We start from the raw sequence: 22,388 nt of genomic DNA on the forward strand, positions 1-22,388 counted from the left end.
GGCCTTACGGACGAGGGCGGGGCTGGTGATGAGGGGCGTGGCCAGGAGGGAGGATAAGCTGAGCGAAGACCACCCCGTAGCCTGGGACTTATGAGGGATGTGGGTGGGCCTGGCGGGAGGACCCTGGCACGGGGCTGCAGAAGGATTCGGCCGGGAACTGTGAAGACCGCCGGCACGGCCCAGTTTGCCAAAATTCAGAGGAAACTGAGCCCGGCTTCGTTTCTCCAAAAGCCTCGAAAGAGGCCAGAGCACCTTGCAGGAAGCCACAGGTGCCTCGGAAGGGAGGGTCTGGACCTTCCACAGCCCGGTCGGCCTCAGCCCCCGCCCCGCCCTCGGCTCTAGGCCCGACCAAATGTGTTGTCCTCACTGCGCGTCCGGCTGTTCCTCAGCCCTCCATCACCCCACTAGGCCTCCCCTCGGTGAAATTAGGTTGCTTCTTCCGAACTTCCCGGCCCCGTGCCCTCGCGCTTCTCTCCTCGACGCTGGCCCTACTAACCGGGTCTCCACACACTATTAACGGCGAGGTCTGTGAAGGTCCGCCTGCCTCTGAAGCACTCTGCCCTCTTATGTGGTAAATACAAAAAAGCCTATGGCCTGGGCTATGTCGTATGTCTAGGTGGGTAAATAAGACAAGTGTGCCTAAAAACTAAGGGCAATTTGTGAAATGCTCTACCACCGGGCACAGAGCTCGGGTGGTTGAGCACAGGTCCTGGCAGAGCTTTGAGACATGGTTAGATTGGTCTTTCATAGGACTCGGGAATTGACCCCATCTCAGACCCCAGAAAGTTTGCTCGGATAAGGCTGTTGGCCCGTCCATTCCAAATCCCAAAGCCCATTCGCGGACCTGCTCAAGCACTGTCGTGGGGCAGAGCTTAAGAGCAGGGGTCCTGCACGCAGGCAGCCGCTCCAGGCCGGGATATCTGGGCAACTACCTAGCCCTGCCTCAACCAGGATAATAATACCACTGCCCACCAGGGCACGGTGGACAGAATCTTACACTAGGATCTGTCCCTCTCACTACACTGGGACAACCCCAGGGACACGATTAGCCCCAGCAGTACATTTCCCAAAATGGATGTATTAGGTCTAGAATAACACCAGGAGCCTCAGATGAAAGGGGCTTTGCACTCGCTCTGATACCCTCCAGCAGGAGAATGTGGCAGGACCCCTCCTCCTGGTGCCCTTCCACTCTCTAGGGGGAAGCCTTGGTGGGATGAGCACCAAAATCTGTTTTAGAGAAGAGAAGCATGTCCCCAAAGGTGTCCTGTGTGCCTGTGTTCCTGGCCCCCACCAGGAGAACTCTGCACATACCAGGCAAGCAACTTCTGTTCCCCTTTTTACCTCTGCTGACTTGCAGGTGTTGCCCAGGAGCCTAGTTGCGCATAGGAAGCTGGCAGATTTCTGTGTCTTTCCAAATAAGAGTCTTCCAGCTCCGTAGCCTCCTTTGAGTACAGAAAACACTTAGAAAATCTTTGAAGTTAAAGTTCTTTACCTTGGGCCAAATCTACTTCTAAGCCAAGGCAAAAGACAAGTGGCAAAATAGGGGAAAATATTGCCAATTCCCCCCAAAGACAAATCTCTTTAGTATATAAGGAACTCTTACAATTCGATATGGAGAAGACCAAAATAGAAAACTGGGCAAAGGCTACAAAAATATGATTCACTGAAAAAAAAAACTATAAATGTAAGCAGCTCTTTGCAGGAAACCGCCCTCGGCAGGAAATCCCTTTTTGACTTGTCACTAACCTTAAACCAGGCGCCCCCACGCCCTACTCCTCTGTGGCCCAAGCACAACTTTCACATCTTTTTTATCACACAATACGTAGCTTAACCTGTTGGTTCTTTCCATAGATCAAAAAAGTAGGAGTGAAGAAACTGACAGATGACCAGATCTCTTCCCGAGTGTAATCCTTCAGTAATCTCAAGAACAAAATGAGTGAACAAGACAGCATCCAAAGTGATCATGACACAGTGGAGGGTGGCAATGACTCTGAACCCCCATTTCAACCATTACTCACCATGTTTTTTAATCTTCTTATTTAATTTATTTTTTAATTTTTTTAATGGAGGTACTGGGGATTGGACCCCGGACCTCCTATATGCTAAGTATGTGCTCTGCCACTGAGCTATACCCTCCCTTCTCAATGATGAACTGAAATCATTTTACTTTTTCCCTTTAAAACTTTCATGGCTGAGCAGAATCTTTGGAGATGGTTTTTGGGAGACACTGAGTCCACCATCTCCCAAGATTGCCGGCATTCTGATTGAAAGCAAGTTTCTTTTCTACCAACATTTGTCTCTCTTGAGTATTGATTTTTGAATGGCGAGCAGCTGGACCCAAGTTCAGTGACAAAAATGGTTCATAAACATACAAAAAATTACTAACCTTATGCATGATGAGATACTAAATATAGATTAAAACTACACCAAAACACCACTTTTTACCTCTCAGCCTGAAAAAAGTTGATCCATTGCTATGAAGGCAAGGTTATGTAGACTGAGCACCCTTGTACCTTACATGTGGGAGGTTAAGTTGGTGCCACTCCTAGAGAGCAGTATAGCAGTATCTATCAAAATGAAAATACATATGCTCTTTGACCCAGTAATTCAACTTTTATTATTCTCACCGTATTTTATAACCTGCCTCCTTTCTGTTACTCCTAATACTGACATTTAGTGGCTTGGAGTGCAATGTTTTGAGATGAAGATTTCTTCTTAATTTGTGTTTGTGTTTTGGTTGCTACGGGTTTTGTGGTGATAAAGAATCATAGAATTTCTGCCTAACTGATTTTATTTCTGATGGAGTAAAACCAGAAAATTCTTAAACATCCATTGCATGATGGTGAAATTTAACACTGAATGTTATCAATTCTTACTAGAAAAATGAAAGGAAGTGGGAAGTGTGGGCAATTCAGCTTTATTTATTGCTGCTTGGATCAGAACAATATACATGCATTGGGTTAAGTTGTGTGGTAAACTAATTTTTTTATAGTTGGGGAAATGGATTTAAAAAGAAATCAATTTCTTTCTTGCTTTCCCTATTTATAATTGGGAATTTCTGGGGAGTGGTTATAAACTGGAAAGTTCGGGGAATTTGAATGATGACTCACATTCTCAGGCTGGTAGGTTTTCATCTTTACTGATATTTGGAGACATGGTCATTTTATTCAGCATCTTGGCTGAGTGAGAACATGGAAGAAACAGGAAACAAGCAGATGGAGAGGGAGCTTTGTTCCCATCTGACTGAGAATACAAAATTTCAGTCACACTTGAAGATGGTGGAAGCTGAAAGAAGTTATGAAAAGATCAGATAAGAGAGTTACTCTGATTCTCAGGAAACATGGGCTGGGAGGGTGGATCTCAGGTACTTGGCTGGCTCACCTGTGCCTCGGGTAGAATCATTCTAGGAGCATGTGGTCCTCATGTTTTGTATCCTGGTCTCAAATATTTAACATAAATATTCTATCTGTTGCCCAAAAGACGCACAGGCAATGTGCTAACTTTGAAAAGAAAAGAAAAAAAAATAAGGTTGGGATAATGAAGTAAATAAAACTGTGGTATTAATTCTGTTGGACTAAGGTCCAGATAATCTATCTGTGTTCTATTGTTTAACCCATTTTTAGTGCTGAAAAGAGTTCTATATATAATATTAGTATTGTGATTTTGAATTTAAGGGTGGGTGAAAACTAAGTTGAACATGGAGGTAAGAAAGTAGCTAACCATCACTGCAGGCTTATGGTTTGAGAAACTTCTATGGAACGCTAGAATGATTTACTGTTTTTCTAACTTAATTCTAGATAACTTATAAGTTGTGTATTATACAGGACAATAAAATGATAAAGTCAGAAATTTTCACAATCCCTGTTTTCTAAGTAAAACCTATTGCCTCAAACTTTGGGGAATGTTTAATTCAACAGGTTTATTTTCTTTCATCACATTAAAGATGCCATTCCACTGTTTTCTGGCTTTATGGCTTCTGAAGTCAGCTGACAATCTTCGAAGGTAATGTGTTTATATATATTCTTCTAGACCCTCAAGGTTTTATCTTTATCTCTCGTTTTCAGCAATCCTGTTGTGATGTGCTGGGTGTAGCTGGCTTTGTTTATCTTGCTTAAGAGTCATAGCACGTCTTGAATCTATGATTTGATGACTCTCATCAGTTTTGGGAAACTCTTGGCTGTTATCTGCTCCAGTATTGCCCCATTCTCTCCCTTTTTCTGGGAAACCGATTACACATATGTTTCATCTTTTCACAGCCTCTCACAAGTCTCTGATGCTTGTTTGCGTATTTTTCCGTTCTTTCCTTCTGTGCTTCAGTTTGGATGTTGATTTGTCCCCAGTTCACTAATCCTGTCTTCTGTGTCTAATATACTGAGTTCGTAATTTTATTTATTATACTTTTTAGCTCTGTGGTTTCCATTTGATTTATTTTTCCAGATTTCAATACTCAAGTAAAATTCTCCCCCTTTTCCTCTATTTTCTTGAACATGTTAATCATAGTCATTTTGAAGTCAGGTAACTTTAATATCTGGCTTAAGGGTGGCTCTGTTTCTATTGTCTTTTTTTTCTTATTTTTCATATATCTAGTCATTTTTTATTAGATGCCAAATTTTGCTTATAAAAAGTCTTCAAATGTTATCCTTCAGGGATGGTTTACCCTTTCCTCCACTAGGCCAAGGAGCAGAGAAGCCACTCTCCTGGATCTGACCAGGGACTGTACTGCATCAGGGCTGGGCCGAGGTTCTGGTAGGGCTCAGTCTACCCCATCTCTCCAACTTCCACCTGGGAGCCTGGGGTATTCTCTGCAGGACCCACCCCATCACCACCCCAACGGGTCACAAACACAAATCTTCATCTTGCATGTTTATCAAAAGCTTCCTCTGCTTTTCAGAGGCTTCCCACTTAAGTTTCAGTTTCTTGAAATACAGAGTTGCTCAGAATTTGACACATGTCCTTGGAGTTCCCCACTTAGTCTCTGCCAAAAGATCTGCCGTGTCTGTCCCCAGCAGTGGCCTTCTGTGGGTTCAAAATCTGGATTCTCAGCTTCGTGCCTACGTCTGCCTGTAGGACTGGCAGAGTCCCTCCAGGTCAAAGTGGCCGCAGGCATTAGCTCACCCTCTGGACTTCTCCGCTGTCCGAAGTTCCTGTTGCCTCCGCAGCTCTTCACTGCTTTCAGAGAGGATTTCTGACATTTCTTCCTGGCTATTCTGGTTGTTGTTAGTGGGAACCTTGGTCTGCTGCAGGCTAGCTCTCCATCACCCCTGGGAGTGGACGTTCAGTTTCTTGACAGACCACATGGTAAATTAAAAAAGTAAAAGTGAAACTAATTATCTTTGTTAATCATTTCAGAGAAAGACCTCGGAAAAGCTGTCCAAACGGACAGTCTGCCATCCCTCTGCTTTGCTGCAATTATTTAATATCCCCCGCAGCTCCCTAAGGCTTACAGTTCTTGACCTTTTACCAATAACTGATTGCTGAACACATACGGTTGAGTTTATACAAGTTAATTTTTTACACATGTGTCTCTAATAAGGAAAAACTGGAACTAAACTAAATGTCCATCAATAAAGACAAAGTCACATGAATGATAGTCTGTGCTGACTGTGGAACACTACGCAGGCACGGGGTGGATCTAAGCAGTTACATGGGCAGCTGTGCAGCTGTAAGAAGCGAGTTATAGAACCATGTGTCTGTGTACACAGTGAGCTTACCTACAAAACAGAGACAGACCCACAGACGTAGAGAACAAACATAGGGTTACCAACGGGTAAACGGGGTGGGAAGGGATAAACTGGCAGTTCAAGATTTGCAGATACAAACGACTACATATAAAATAGATAAACAACAAGTTTCTACTGTATAACACAGGGAACTATGTTCAATACCTTTTAGTAACCTATAATGAAAAAGAATATAAAAACGAATATATGTATGTACATGCATGACTGAAACATTATGCTGCACACCAGAAATTGACACAAGATTGCAAACTGACTAGACTTCAATTTAAAAAATTGAAAAAAAAAGTTTAGCACAGTCCCATGAACAACCTGGTGGATGTGGGTATTTGCATTTATAGATGCACGTATATTTATCTCTAAGAACACGGAGAACAGGGACTTTCACTTTTCCTCTTTATACTTCAAAATGGTTTTATTTTGACAACAAGCAAGTATCACTTCTTTGAGGGGAGAGAGATTATCTTACATTTCTGTTTCTCCCACCAGTGCCAAGTACATTGATGGACACAGAGGATGCTTAGTAAATATTGATTAATTTACAATAATTTTCCAGGAACACTTATTAGCAGTTTCTGTCCTCTGATTCCTCCATAAGTTTCAAGATGAATCTATTTCTGACACACTACTGGATCACAGAAATACCCAGTGTCTTTCCTGGAAACCACACAGGCCCTTCCCATAATATGCAGACAATGGCAGACAGGAAGGGCCCACGTCTCCTGGAGAGGGCCTGACCGAGAGGGACAGCCCCTTAGTCCAGAGAGGCTGCAACGTGGCAGATGAGCAGGTGAGCTAGGCGGGAGAGGCCACCAGCCCAGAAAGATTGGTGGAAGAGGGCAAGTCCTGGGGTTTTCAGAGGACAGAGAGGGTCACCCTGGACGACAGCCATAGAAGTTAGACTTCATATTCTAGGGGATCTGAAAGTTTATTTTGTTTTGTTTGCCAAAGAATGGCAAGATAGGAGAAGCGTAAGTAAGACCATTTTGATGACCACGTGCAGAAAGGACTAGAGAGAGGGGTCTGGGGTCACTGCAATGATTCAGGTAGAGAGAGATGCAGACCTGGTACCTGGTTTAGAGTAGTGAATGGAGAGAAAGAAATGGATGCAAATGCTTTGAATGGGGAAATAACGTGGTATTTGACAGCTACCTGGATGAAGGATAAAGGAGCAAGTCAAGTTTCACCTACTTAAAACTTTTGCCCTAGTGTAATTTCACGTGTAGGCCGTGTAACTGAAGTCGTGACGCGGACTGCAGGCTCTTACCCAGTCCCATGGCTTCAGTTAGCTCGACATTGATGACTCCTGTGCAGGGTCGTTAGTTGCAGAGCATAAAATCGATTCTCAGAATATTCTAGGAGGAGGTTTGTTACAGTGTATTTAGTAGCTCTTCGAACCTTCAAGAGGGTCAAAGAACAAGGCTTGGATGCAGAACAGCATCAGGAAAAAGCAGTCTGGGACAACACAAACAGGGACAGTGCCCAGCCACACCATGGAATTGTCCCACTAGGAACGCCCCTACCAGTGCCACCTGCCACTTAACCTCTGCAGCACTGGACAGCACAAATGCCACCACAGTCACCCAGAAGACCCCCATGTGTGTGCTGCCCTGCCCAAAGATTTAGTCGCCCCGTGCACACTGCCACCTTGTGCGGGTTACTGCCCATCTCCCAGGGATGCGTCTGCGTATGGGCCCCAGGTCACGCGCAGACACCCTAGCTGCAAGAGAGTCAAGAAGATGCCATCTTTCATTTCCAGCCTCCGTATCCTGAGCAGACCAGCTAAGAGGGTGGTTGGGGAAGGAGGAAGCGATGCTTGAGCAGAGGTCTGAAGAATGAGCAGAGATTAACCAGGCCGAGAAGGCGGTGCATTCCAGACAGTATTACCAAGGAAGGGTACAGAAAGCCAAACTCTCATAGTGGGTTTTGGGGAAGTAAGCATTTATTTGCAGGGCACCATGCTCAAAAGACCCAAACTCCCTGATGGCTTTCAAGCAAGTGTGTTTTTTTTAATGTTTCTTTTTTGTGTGTTGGGGGGAGGTAATTAAGTTTGTTTATTTATTTAATAGAGGTACAGGGAATTGAACCCAGGACCTCCTGCATGCCTAGCATGTACTCTACCACTGAGCTATACACTCCCCTCCACTAGGCAAGTGTTTTTAAAGCCAGTGTTAGGGACGACGGTTGTAGCATGTGTGATCAGCTCGTGGACCTTCTTCTGATTGGTTGGTGGTAAGGTAATAAGGTGACGTTTCAGGAATCTCAATCATCAACCAGTTCCAACCAGTTTGGGGTCTACTTACCTGCAGCCAGCATGTAGTCACCATCCTGCACTGGGTGCGGGGTCTTAGTTTCTGCAGAACAACTCAAAGATACGCATCAGATTGTTATCTGTGTCCCTTCAGAAGGACCTAGGAGTCCTGTGACTCTAGTGTCCTGGTCATTAGCTGCTTGAGAATGCTCTTTGGAACTTGGGGAAGGCCAGGGAGACTGAAAACTTTTTTTCTATAAATAAAAAATGGGGGACATAGAAGGGCTTTTGTACCTGGGAAGACACTGCAGGGTCCGGCTTGGTTTCAATCCCCCCTTTTCTTTGATACTCCTCTCTCCTGCAAAGGGGAAGATGGGTGGGACAAGGAAGGGAATAAAGTTTGGGATAGAGAGATTCGTCATAAACTCAGTAAGGGAACTCAGTTTTAGGAGGACTCCGTTTCAACAAGGGGGTTATCCTGTGTCAGGAGGGAGCTCCGTGACTAAGACAGTGAGGTCAGAGGAGGACAGAACAAAGGGAACGTGGAGATGCCGGACAAGGTTGGAGGGACATACCAAGCTTTGTGGGGCGCGGCAAGGACTGCTTTCTGGGAGCAAGAATCCGCTAAGATGATGAGAACCACTGGGTGTGGTAGGAAAGTGGAAAATCAGTCCAAACCAAGAAATAGCCAGAGATCAGAACTTCCAGGGCTCACGCTGGATGGGCTACAGGAAGTGGGCAGGAAGGAGGGACCAAGATTGCGCCCACGTTTCTGGCTGGGTGGACAGCAGTGCCATTCACTGAGAGGGAGGCCCTAGAGGAGAACTGGCCTGTTTCATTTTTGGGTTTTGGAGGGAGAGGCTTGAAAGGACTCAAAAGTTCAGTTTCGGAAATACTCAATTTAAGTTTAGAGTTGTATTTGAGACAGGTGAGAGGGATGTCTGGGACGAATAGGAATAAAAGACAAAAGATGTTGGTTAGAGATGTGACTCTCTGAGACACCTTTGCTAGTGCCCAGAAGTGGAGGATGCCTAGCACGGTGTGGATGTGTGGGGAAGCATAGGGCTCAGAGAAGAGAGTGCGGAGAGATGCAACACGGTGTGCAGGACTCGCCAGAGGTTCAGAGCTCTGACAACCACGGGGCCACTTTTTGTAGAAATAAGGAGAATGAGTTTGGGAAACTGCTCCAGCAAGTGTACCAGCCTGAATGGTCATCAACTGAGAACGAGAAAACATTCATAAGCGCTGAGCAGAAGCTAACTGACAGAACGAGGGTGTGTGGAGGAAGCACAGGGTGTCAAAATGGAAATGAGATTTGGCTGAAAGCCAGATGCCTGCACAGACATCCCCAGGAACCCACAGGCACAAGGTGCTTTGGTGACCGCTGAGCTTAGCCTTACCTGGAAGGGTGGGCTTGAGCACTTTGTCAGTTTTTTTTCTATGCATGATGTGAAGTTAATCAGTCTGCAGCACACACTGACTGTATGGTAGGAAGTATTTCCACCTCACGGTGGAGGAGAGCCACAAGCTGCCAGCATCAGTGCCCAGGGAAGACGATATTGATGCCTCGGGACCACACAGAATTGAGGGAGGACGCAAGAACTGATTGTATCGCCAGCTGATAGATCATTAAAAATCATTGCTCATGATGCCTCACTGCATGATTTCTGGCATATAACTCCTTCTGAAAACTTTCATGGCATTGCTGCAAAAAGCCCCTTCCTTTTCTTTCTATTTATCTATGTGGGAGTTTCTCAGTACCAGCATCTATAACAATAGAAAAAGGAACTGATTTGATGTGAATGTATCTTATTCCAGTAGAGAGATAACAAACTGATTGGAAGATTAAAAGCAATCGGGGTAACTTTGAAGACAGCATGCTGCCAAACTTTGGACCCATCCCGAGTTTAAGGCTCCCTCTTGTGGTGAGATTCAGAATTTGTCCCTGTCAGAGCTCAGGAGAAGCGTGGAGGAGCTAAGTGTCACATTCTGCAAGCCACACCCTCCGTGGTGTGTTTCCTTCAGTGGGGAGGGTATAGCTCAGTGGTAGAGCGCGTGCATGCACGAGTTCCTGGGTTCAATCCCTAGTATCTCCGTGAAAGATAAATAAATAAACAAATCTAATTTCCTATCCCCACTAAAAGAAAAAAAAAGATCCTAAGAGAACTCACTCAAGCTAGGGGAGGCACCTACTCACTAATGCACAGGGCTGTTCTTTAAAAAAAAGTTTCCTTCAGCTTCGGTACTGTGGATTTATCGCATCTCAGCTCCCAACCTCCCTTCATTGTCTTTTCTAAAATTAATTCAGCTGGACCCTGGAAATGTTTGTTCGCCAGCTGCTGTGTGTTAAGCTTCGCCAGGAGGGGGCGCTGCAGGGACACTGGAGGAGAAAGGGGTTTCTCTTCCTGGTTCAGGTGCCTTCCTGTTGGCGACTCCTGCCGCACAAGAAGCTCCTCCAGGACCGGGCTCCTGCAAGACCCGCGGCTTCTGCAGGGTCCGACGTCTCCAGCAGCCAAGGCAGCACTTAACTCCGATGATTCCCAGCACCCAGGAGCTCCCTCGGCACCCCCAGGGACAGCTTCACGGGGAGGGCACTGTCCTGTGAACAGCTCCCCCTGGCATTTTCTCCTGTGCCTTTGGGGCAAGTTCTAAGGCATGACACTTCCCCCTAGATGGTTCCTCTGGGCCCCCAGGGACAGATTTACAGCGAGGTCGGCCGACCTGGCACCTCGGTGACTCCTCTGCCGTGCAGCTAGCCGAGCTCTCTCCAATAACGTCGGATCTCAGCCCCGCAGAGGGACCTCTCCCGTGGGGGCTCTGTCTCACCGGGTGTGATGGCCACTCCCTGTATCTGCTGTACCTGCATTCTTCAAGTAAGAATCTTCTTTCTAGCCAATCCCTTATTACTCTGATTCTCTGTTAAAGTTAATTCTTTAAAAAAATTTTTTTAAATTGAAGTATAGTTGATATACAATATTATAAGTTACAGGGGTACAGTATAGTGAGTCACAATTTTTAAAGATTACACTCCACTTATAGTTATTATAAAATAGTGGCTATATTCCCTGTGTTGTACAATATACTCCTGTGGCTTATTTTATACATAATAGTTTGTACCTCTTAATCCCCTACCGCTAATCTTCCTCCTCCTCCTCCTCCCCTCTCCCTGCTGGTAACCACTGGTGTGTTCTCTATATCTGTGGATTTGTTTCTGTTTTGTTATAGACACTAGTTTGTTGTATTTTTTAGGTTCCGCATATAAGTGACATCATATGGTGTTTGTCTTTCTCTGACTTGTTTCACTTAGCATAATATCCTCCAAGTCCATCCATGTTGTTGCAAGTGGCAAATTTTCATTCTTCTTTATGGCTGAGTAGTATTCCATTGTGTGATATCTCATTGTGGTTTTAATTTGCATTTCCCTGATGATTAGTGATGAGCATCTTTTCATATGTCTGTGGTCATCTGCATGTTCTCTTTGGAGAAATGTCTATTCAGGTCTTCTGCTCATTTTTTGATTGGGTTGTTTGTCTTTCTGATGTTGAGTTGTATGATCTGTTGGTATATTTTGGATATTAACCTCTTATCAGTCACATCATTTGCAAATATTTTCTCCCAGTCCGTAGGTTGTCTTTTCATCTTGTCAATGGTTTCCTTTGCTATGCAAAAGCTTTTAAGTTAAATTAGGTCCCATTTGTTTATTTTTGTTTTTATTTCCTTTGCTTTAGGAGACAGATAAACAAAAATATTGTTATGATTTCTGTCAAAGAGTGTTCTGTCTATGTTTTTTGCTAGGAGTTTTATGGTTTCTGGTCTTAGACCTATTTTGACTTTGTTTTTTGTATACAGTGTAAGTAAAGTTAATTCTTTATGTTAAACTTTCTTGTTTAAATTGCTATGTGGTTTCTGTCTCCTGATTGGACCTTGACTAATACATCTTTACAACCCATTGTTGGTAATAACTAGTGTAACTTTTAAGGATTATTTTTGCATTTAAGGAACTCAAGTTTCACAAAAGAGTTGTAAGGTTTCAGGACATTTTGAGATTTTTTGCTCAGTGACTAATCTTAAAAACCCTTTGAAAAATGACATTTATTAACCAAGGTGTCATGGGTGGCCTCCCTGAAGTGGCAATCTGTGAGTTTGATTTTGTCTTTGTCATTGTTAGCATTTCATGTCAAATTAGCAAAGAAGTTACATTCTTTTTCCAATGTGTTCATGCAGTTCATTAACTAGATTATGAAACAACCCCAAAATCTATTCATTACTTCTATTCAAAATTTATATTTTCCCCTGAATCAATTACTGCTTTTTATGTGATTGGAAAGTTTATTGTTATGATTTGCTTCTCAATGTCAAAATAATTTATATTGAGTTTATTTTCATCTTTATTGCTTTTGTTTCAGACTCCACTAATTTTAAGTTGAATTTAAAGATGCCACAATCTAGAGTCTATCAGCGCTCACTCGTTTTATTAAAATGTTCCAAAACCATTTTTGAAATTGTGGTTAAAAGGCAGTATTCCAGCTTTATCGCACACACCATTCCCAATGAGAAACGGGGAAAGGTACACGACACTGAACTTATACTCAGCTGAAGGGCTGTGCAGAGGGCGCACCCCGGCATCACCTGCTGCAGATGAGGCAGAACTTAGAATTTTCTCTGGGCTGCAGGATGGACCCTTCCTCCCCTGGACTCAGCAGCCCCCCCAGCACCTGAAGTTCTTCATCTATTTTAATATACTATCTAGGGAGATCCTTTTATCAGGCAGCAGTCACCTCCCCCCATCCCCTGCAGAAGCAGACAATGCCCGACACTCACCCTCTCAGCCCCTCTGGCAGCTGCAGGTAAAGCTTCCACCAGTCGCCAGGTCCTCGCAGACCTCGTTGGGAAGCCGGTGACTGACGGAGGCCGGGGCTGTGCAGACTCATTCTGCCGCTGGTACAGCCACGTCCCGTCCCCAGAGGCAGCGGCAGGAGCACTTCTGGCTGCCAGGAACAGCAGGGTATGGGGGGTAACAGTGTGTGACTCTGAGTGAGACCATCAGGATGCTAGGACTCACTGGGCTCTCCGGGGTGCTCCCTCCCGGAACCCGGCCACCAGGCTGTGAGGACACCTCCCCGTGTTTCCAGCCCTGGGTTGTCGAGTCGCCCCAGCCTTCGGTCTTCCCAGCGGAGACCCAGACAAGGTGGAGCAGAGACTCCTTCCCTCTCTTTGCCCTGTCTGAGTTCCTAACCCACAAAACCCAGGTGTGTAAAAAAACGATCATGTCTATCAGTCGGGTTTGACATAAGGGTGATTTTGCAGCAGCCAGACAGAGGGGAACTTGCAGCGCTGCGGGCAGGGAAGGCAAGGAGCTGCCTGAGAGCAGACATAACAGACGGCTACCCCCAGGCCCGACGCAGGGAGGTTGTATCAGTGGGGCCCTGTGGGAGCTGCAGGCAGACCAGGGATCTGAGGGACAGTCATCCTAAGGCACCGGCATGCCTGGCCTCCTCTGTCCACCCCTGAGACCCAGCAGGACAGAAAGGATGGAGATTGAGTCTGGGGGTGCAGGGGGAAGCCAGCCTGCAGGGCTGGGTGCTGAGAAGTGTGGATGTGGGAAATCTCCCGTGAGTGACCGAGATGAGGGAGGGTAAGCTCTTCCACAAGGGGAGTTTTTACCAGCAGGTGAGGAGTTGCACGTTATGAGCAATCCTTGGACGAGACCCTCAGTACAGGTGATCCTGGTAGATCCCATGGAGCCGAGGCCGCCGGGCAGGAGGTGCAGTGCCCCTGGCCTCATGGTGCCTTCTGGCTGCCCTGATGACGGCTGCGCCCACACATGTCAGAGGAGGTGCATGGAATACTAAAAAATTTAAATGCTGCAATCAGGACTCTGAAAGTAATGTCGCTGGAATTATTGAGGGAAATTTACAAGTTAAATAACCTAAAAAGCTGCAAATGCAAATGACATTTAATTAGCAGGGACTCGGGGAGCCCAAGAACAACTCGTCCTTCCTGGAAAAAGAAAGCGGTCAGAGATCAGATCACAAGTCAGGAAGGAGGGGGACCTCTCCACAAACCCCACATTCCTGACACGGCGTCCTTGGACTCCAGTGGGACAGGTTCAGTGTCTGTCGTTTCTGGATGCTGAGCACCCCACCCTGCAAATGGTAGGCTCTCCCCAGTTCTTGTGACAACCAAAAATGCCCTCCACGCTTGGCCATACCCCTAGGGCCTATGGCCAAGACCCACAGGCCCTCGTGTCATAGGTGGGAGCCTGAGTGGTGGCAGCTTCTGCGGGTCTCGCCTCTGCTTTGCGACAAAACTGGACAGAGGCCCAAACTCTCCAGGCCCTGGGCCAGGCGCCCTCCTCCACCAGCTGTGCACCCCCCGTCCCCCTGCAAGGGGTTTGCTCGGGTCTCGGCTGAGCCAGTCCCCGGGGCCTCTCCTGATGCCCTTGTGCTGGTGGCCCACGGGGTGAAAGGCTGCCCAAGGGCCGCCGTCCCTTGTGCAGTCCATGGGTCGGCCACAGCCTGCTGATGCTGCCCCCTGGTGGCTGGTCTGGGAAACAGCCGTGGCAGGCAGGCAGGCAGGATAGCCAGGCAGGCAGGATGACAGCCTGGCAGGCAGGAGGCAGTACCCAGGTGATGCTCTTGGGTGATGAGTCCTGGGGCTGCCCTGACACAGGACCACCAACCCGAGTGGCTTAAACAACAGAGACTTATTGTCTCACAGTCTTGAGGCCAGAAGGCTGAGATCAAGGTGTCAGCAGGGCCACGCGCCCACTGAAGGCACTGGGGCAATCTGTTCCAGGCCTGCCGCTTAGCTCCTGGTGGTCCCTGGCTGTGGCAGCAGAACTCCAATCTTCAGACGCTGTCCTCTTCGTGTGCTTGTCTGTCTCCATGTCCAAGATCCCCCTTTTTATAAAGACACCTGTCGTACTGGACAGGGCCCACCCTCATGACTAACTCAATCGTCTGCAAAGAACCTATGTGCAAACAAGGTCACATTCCACACTCACCAGTCCTGGGGGTGAGGACTTCCGGGTCTTTGAGGAGCACACAATTCAACTCGTAACAGGTGGCATCTCTCTATGAATGTGTGTGGCCATTTCTGTGTCTGAAGCACCGGGCTGGCCACTGAGGGGTCCAGCCCTGCCTTTAAGGAGCTGACTCAACCTCAGAGGGTAGGTACCACAACACCTTGCTTACCAGCAACCTTTATGCAAAACCGAGCACCTGGGTCATTTCTGAACTGAACCCTGTTTTATTCAGTTCCTCTGGGAGCTGGCTGCTCGGGGCCCTCTGGGGCAGGGGGCCTCCTGAGGACCCTGACCTGGGGACTACAGCGGTGAACACGCAGAGCAGTGGTACATCATGTTGGGGCACATGTGAATGGACCTAACTTCCCTCAGCACTGACATCCTCAGCGTGAGCTGAAAACGTAGAGCCTTGAGTCACATTTTGCCACCAGCCACTTCTCTGCTCTGGTCCACTGGCCCCTCCTCCCGCAGCAGGGCACCCCATGATGCCCCCAGGGCTGGGCAGCTGAGTGCATGTGAGCTTTGGCTGAAGGGCCACCTCTCCTGATGTGGGCACCTGGGCACCGGCAGGGAGGAAAGAGCCCTGAGCGGGGGTTCCAGAGATGGGATTCTAACCCCAGCTCTGTCTCTAATGAACACATGACCTTGGGCAGATCTGGTCCCCTGTCTGGCCTCTGCTCAGTGTCTGGGTGGCTCTAAGTTCCCTCCTGATGCCAAGACTCTGACTCCATGGGGAGGGCAGGGAGGGTTGTGGAAATCCTCCCAAGGTGACTTTATATGCCCTTCTGTTCCGAGAGGAACCTTCACCTGCTTATCGGCCTCAGATGCCCGGGGCCTCTTTGGTGTGACTGGGCTCCGGCTGAACACAGCCAGGCCATTGTTCTCTCCGTGGAAAGTCTCAGATAAGGAGCAGGGCTCCACTACAGCCGGAGCAGGACTGGCCTCTGTGATAGGGTCCCACCTCCCCTTACCTTGATATCCCAGCCAACCTGGCCTCCTGACCCCAGGGCAAGGTCACAGGTGCACGCACATGTACACCCAGCGGGCTCAGTGCAAGCTCAGTGTTTCCCTGCTGTGGAACATCTAGCCTTCCTCTCTGCCCACCCATCCCTTACAAACCAGCCCAACTGTCACCTCCTCTGTGAAGCCTTCCTGGATACATCTTCATGCAGCCAAACAGCATCAGTTCTCCCCGCTTCAGCCATAGCACTTAGTGCCCGGACTGTGTGTTGAGGTCCGGATCATTTCTACACAATATTAAAATGCAGCTTCAAACATACAAGCCAAGAATTGTTACCAGCACATGGCTTGCTGGGGTCTTTTTCATTCGTCACATTGAGGACTTTCTAGGACTTTTCATCTGCCAACTTATGATACTCAGTTCTGGGAAACTTCCATGTATTTTTACAAACTAACTTCCATCCTATTATATTCTTTGTTCCCTATTTCCAAAACTGCAATTTGGACATTCTGGATTTATCTTCTAATTTTATGTTCTCTCCTAAATTCCCAGAATTGAAGGTCATGAAATACACACTGCAAAAGTGCCCCCAATGTCCCTACAGTGTAAAAACAGAACCCCTCCAAAGCTCATGATGAATTTTCAGGGTACTAAGGATGAAGAGAAGTCTGCAAAAACTTCCAAAAAGAAAAATAACAGATTTAAAAGCAGAGTCAAGGGTCAGAATGGCCTTAGACTTCTCATCAACACTAGGCAGTAGCCATGCCTTCAAACCACTGACAGAAAGCGATTCCCAAACATTTATATACCCAGTTCGGCTACCAAGTGTTGGGATGAACGAGACATATTCAGATCTCAATAGTTCACCTCTCACACACCCTTTTCTCAGAAAGCTACTGAAGGATGTACTCAATCAAAATGGGAGAAGAAAGCAAGAAATGAAAAGAAAGGGGATCAAGGAAATGGGCCACCGCCCAAGGGAGAGGAAGAGGGCACGTCCAGGATGCCGGCTGGGCCTCAGAAGCAGATACTGGCCCGTTTACATTGGAGCAGGGCAGGAGGCCCCAGCAAAGAGCTCTCCAACACACTGAAGTTAACAGAATATCTAACATGTATGAATTTATACAGCTTGTATATCAGTAAGAATCTGGTGATAAACTACTAATAAACCTGTGGAGCACTGTGCAGAAGACCATGCAAGGCAATTATTAAATCCAGAACAAAGAAAACATGGTGGCTGAAGGGAAAACATAATCATGGTTCACCTGTGAGTAGTCATCTAATCCATTACAGGGGAAAGTTGACCGAACCCAAAACAAGATGTACCTGGAAAAAATAGAATAAAATTAAAAATAAATTATAATTTCAAGAACTTAAAAAAAAAAAAAGATGTACCTGGAAATAAAATAAAAAATAAATTATAGCTTCAAGAACAACAACAATAACAACAAGAGGTACCCGGAAGGTGAGGAGACAGGCAGTGGAAGGCGGTGAAGCTCTAAGCCCTATCCTCCATCGTCCGTAGGAAACAAACACCTCAAATGTTAAAGCTGAGAATGTAAATCTGTGGGTTAGCCACGTGGCGGTAAATCATAAAAGAATCCGCTGAAAGCATGGGGGAGACGCCCCGCAAGGAGAACAGGAAGTGGCGGGTGGGGGTAGGAACTGCCCTTGCCATGCCAGTCTCCTATAACTGTTTGACTTTAATCTGCGTCACGTAAAATTACAAAGGGTGAGCCCCTGAAGAGCTGACTAAACGTGCGCGTAGGCCGGGCAATTCGACACCCCCGGGAGGTCCCCCGGTGTGTTTTGTTCACACCTCGGAGCTGCCTCCTCCAGCACCTCCGACGGGGAGTGGGGAGTGGTGTCAGAGGTGGGCCTTGGCAGGGCTTGGTTGGGTTGGGTTGGGTTGGGTTGGGTTGGGGTGCTGCAGGGGCTTCCGGAGGGGCCCTAGCCTGGCGTGGCGTGGGGGGCCAGCTCGGGTTGGAACGCCCCGTTTGCCGGGCGGATGCTCCTGAGAGCCCGGGGAGCATCGCAGCGTGTCGGTCCCGCGAGGGCCGCCAGGTGGCGCCAGAGCCCACGCGTCTCCACAGCCTCTTCCCCAGGCGCCCAGGTCAAACCCAGCGCGGGGAATGCAGCCAGGTCTCTGCATTGGCATCCTCCGGGGAAAATTGTTTTCAATGGAAAATTTCAAGTATATACAAAAGCCAACGGAATAGTATAACGAAAAGGCTAATCCAGTTTCTTCTATCTGTCCCACCCATGCCCCACCACCCAGTTTATTTTTAAATCCCAGACATCCAATCATTTCATTCTGTTAATGTCTCAGTAACTCTATAAAATAAGGACAGTTTATAAAGAATCATAGTCACAATATCATTACCCTACACGTTGAACAAATGCAGGTCCAGCATCAGGAATCGGAGGCCCGGGGATGGGGGCTGGAACATCCAGGATCAGGCTGAGAGAGCTGGGAGCTCCACACAGGACATGGGATGGTGGACAGATTGCCAGGAGAGGGAACCCCTCACAGTCCCCGGTGTGGATTCCTGCAAAGCTGGGTCAGATGGACAGCGGGGGACAGGCTGGGGAGCCCCGGTCCTGCCCACACCCTCCCTACCCTGGACCACTCTCTCCTGCTCCCAGAGCCAGGTCAGCTAACAGTAAGGGAGCAGGATGGATGACTAGTCCCTTCTGGGGTCTGTCTGGCCCCATAAATTCAGTGCAGTTTGTAAGGCTTAAATCTTGGGTCCCTTTCTCTGTCCCGCTGGTCCCGTGTGCCCAATGGACTGACCAGCCCAGCTCTCCTCCAAACAGCCCCTCCTGACTCCCTCCTGGGGCTACTCCTCCCCTGGACTGACCGCAGTGAAGAACCGAGGCCTGCTCTGCTCCTTCTTTCTGTCCCACCCTTCCACATCTTCCCCATTTTAGGGCCAGTCACTCCAAGGAAACAGGAAGGGTGACAATAAGCACATGCAGGCAGGTGTCAAAGGTTGTATTTGTCCCCAGTCTCCAGTGGCACACTGCACAAAGCTCCAAGGCCAGGCTGGGGGTCACAGACCCAGGCTGATGGCCAGCTCTGCCCAGCAAGCTGGCTTGCCTTGGGCAGGCTACCTCACCTTTCCTGGGCACAAATCGTCGATGGGGTGGAGACAGTGGCATCAAGAATAGTTCTGAAGCTTGGAGGGGACAATCCTAAATGCTAGATTCAGTGTATCCCGTGGTGATGTTCTTGTTAAATCGGTCTCTCCCAGACCTCATCCTAGGCTGGCTGCTCTCGTTCCTCCTCTCGACAAGTGCCTACTGTGTGCTCGGTGCTGCAGTGAGGAAGACAGAGGCCAGGTCTGCCCTGGAGGAGCTGGGGTTCTTGAGAGGATGCAATCCAACAAGGCCCGGGTGGGTTGTGGGCGGGCAGCGCAGGGTGTTCTGGGAACTAGAGGGTCAGTTTCAGGAGAAGCAGGGCTTCCCCAGGTGAGACGATCTGGCAGGTGGCCCCAAGGTGGGCTCACCTGACCCATTCAATGCCATCCCTTCCGACAAGGAGGCCCAGCTCCACTCCCTTCTCACTTCCCTTCCTCCGCTCCTCTCTCCCCTGGCCTCAGCTGCTCTCTCCTTGCAGGCGTCCTCTGAGCCTCTGTCCCACATTATGGAAAACAGGTCCGGGAGCCTGAGGATGCTTGTTGCAGCCCAGCCACCCGGAAAGGCCCTGCGTCAATCAGAAGAACCCGGATGCCCCGCCAGGACCAGCTCTGTGGGTTGGCTCACATGGTCCTGGAGGCCACAGGGCCCCCCACCCCCCACCCCGCAGCAGTGAAGATGCAGGGAGGTGGGCGGGCTGGACCCCAGGTAACCCCCACCTCCCAGCCTCCAGGAGAGTTTCTCTTCTCCCCTCCAGAGGGGCTCCCTATGCATTTTGTAGATGAGGAAACCAAGGCTCAGGAAGGTAGTTTTGTTTCCCTGGTGGCTTGCACAACAGAGACTTTTTCTCTCCCAGCTCTGGAGACCAGAGTGTGACATCCAGGTGGCAGGGCCATGCTTGCTCCCTCCAGGGCCCTAGGGGAGAAGCTGTTCCTTACTTCTTCCAGCTTCTGGTGGCTGTTCCTTGTGTCTTGGCCGTGTCACTGCCACCTTCCAGGCCAGCATCCTGACATCTCTCCGCCCTGTCCTCACAGCACCTTCTCCATGTCTCTTCAGACCTCCCCCCCACCTCTCTCTTACACAGATACTGTGATTACATTTAGGGCCTCCCAGATAATCCGGGATGGTCTCTCCACATCCACACCCTTAATCACATCTGCAAAGATCCTTTTCCTAACAAGGTAATAATTACAGCTTCTAGCAATTAGGACCTGATATTTTGGGAGCCATGATCAGGCCACCACTGGGAGATAAATAACTTACCCAATGTCACACAGCTGATTAAGTGGTGAATACTGTCGTTTAATAGTTTGTGTTTTTATAATTTTAATATATATAAAATATATTCTTTATCTCTTTCTTTAAAACATTTTTATTTATTTTTTACTTTTAGTTTTTCCCCTTAACGGAGGCATTGGGGATTGAACCCAGGACCTAGTTAAAACATTTTAACATTGTATATTAAAATATTTTAATAAAAAGAAGTCTTTGTCTCTTAGAGATACACACTGAAATATTTACAAATGAAATAACATGATGTCTGGGGTTTTCTTTAAGATAATACAGGAAAGAGGGAGAGGAGAATAAATGAAACAAGACTGTGAGGTGTTGAAGGGGGTGATGGGGGCACAGGGTTCATTAGACTAGTCAGCCAGCTTGTGTGTATGTTTCAATTTTTCATTAGAAATAGTTAAATTTTTTTTAAAAAGACGAATGACGTAGGGCCCATTTGAGGCTATTAGCTGCCTAAGTGAGATGTTTCTGTTCCTTCCTTTTCCTGGAAGATTTCTACTTCTGCCAGCTCCTCACATCAGAGCGCAAGGGCATCTTCCCACAGGGCCACTAGGGGGCATTTGGCGCCCTGAGCAGGGCTTGCTAAGGCCGGGCTTCAGGTAAAACCTGAGTCCTGGGGCCCAGCTGTGGGTGTTCTGCTCACTGAGAGGCTTGCTCTAGACTGAAGGGCAGGGAGGGGGATAAAGTCTCAGCCACTGGCCTTCCACCAGCACATCCCCCTTCCCTTCCCAGCCTCCTCTGGCATCTTCCTGGTAGGATTCTTACTGTTGGAAGAGCAAGGAACCCTGGGCACGGGCAAGATTTCCACTTCACGCTTCTCCCTGCCTGCTTGGACCAGAGAGGCTCCAGTGAGACCCAGCTCACCTCCACAGGTGCTTCTGAGGTGAGAGGCGGAGCTCCCACAGAGTCACCAGATTCACTAGAAAAACTTCCTAAAATTCCAGAGTCCAGGCCCAGGAGGAAAGATCATCATATCCTTGGGATGCTGGAGCTGAGAGGGGACCCCAGCCTGTGCCCACACCCAGGATGGCACCCCCAGTCTCCTTGCCTTCTGGAACAAGCTGGCAGAAATTAAACAGAAAGCATCTGTTTAGATGCTTAAAGGCAGTCCCTTCGGCAGGCTCAGCGCATAGGGGAGTCAGAACATCAGGCTCAGTGCCCACCAGGCGGAAAGAACATGGAAAGTGCCCCAGGTTTCCATCTGGGGATGCTGACGGCCCTGCTGCAGGAGATGGGATATACCAGAAACAGGCCAGCCTGCACAAAGCCAGAAGCCCATCCTTAACTGGTCCAAGGCAGTTTGACCACATCCATCGGTCTACAGGTAGAGAACTGGAACATAACATCATCTGTAGCCTCGTCTTCAAATACTATGCTCAGAATTCAATAAAAATTACCAGACACATGCAAAAAACAAATACAAAAGGTTTAGACAACACTTGACCAAAGAAGATATACAAATGGCAGATAAGCACATGAAAAGATGTTCACCATCAGGAGTCACTGAGAAAAATACAAATTAAAATGAGATATCACTGCACACCCACTGAAATGGCTAAAATTAAGAAGACTGACTATACCAAGTGTTGGCAAAGATGTCAAGCCGCTGGAACCCTCGTTCACTGCTGGTGGTGTAGCCTCCTTGGAATCCTGTTTGGTAGTTTATCTTCAAATGAAACAGATGTTTACCCAGGAGAAATGAAAACATACGTCCATTAAAAAGACTTGTGCATACGTACATAAAAAAGAATGTTCATAGCAGTTTTTAAAATAACCCCAAGCTGGAAACCACTCAAATGTTCATCAGCAGGTGTCTGTCCACGCCGTGCGATATGACTCAGCAGTAACAGGAACAAGCTGCTGGGACTCTCAGCTTCACAGGTGAACCTCAGAACGTGTCGGCCGAGAGGCCGGACCGAAAACGAGTACGTACTGTATGATTTGATTTATATAAAATTCTAGAAAATGCAAATTAATCTG

This window comes from Camelus bactrianus, chromosome 7, assembly GCF_048773025.1.
Source record: "Camelus bactrianus isolate YW-2024 breed Bactrian camel chromosome 7, ASM4877302v1, whole genome shotgun sequence".
Classification (NCBI taxonomy): domain Eukaryota; kingdom Metazoa; phylum Chordata; class Mammalia; order Artiodactyla; family Camelidae; genus Camelus; species Camelus bactrianus.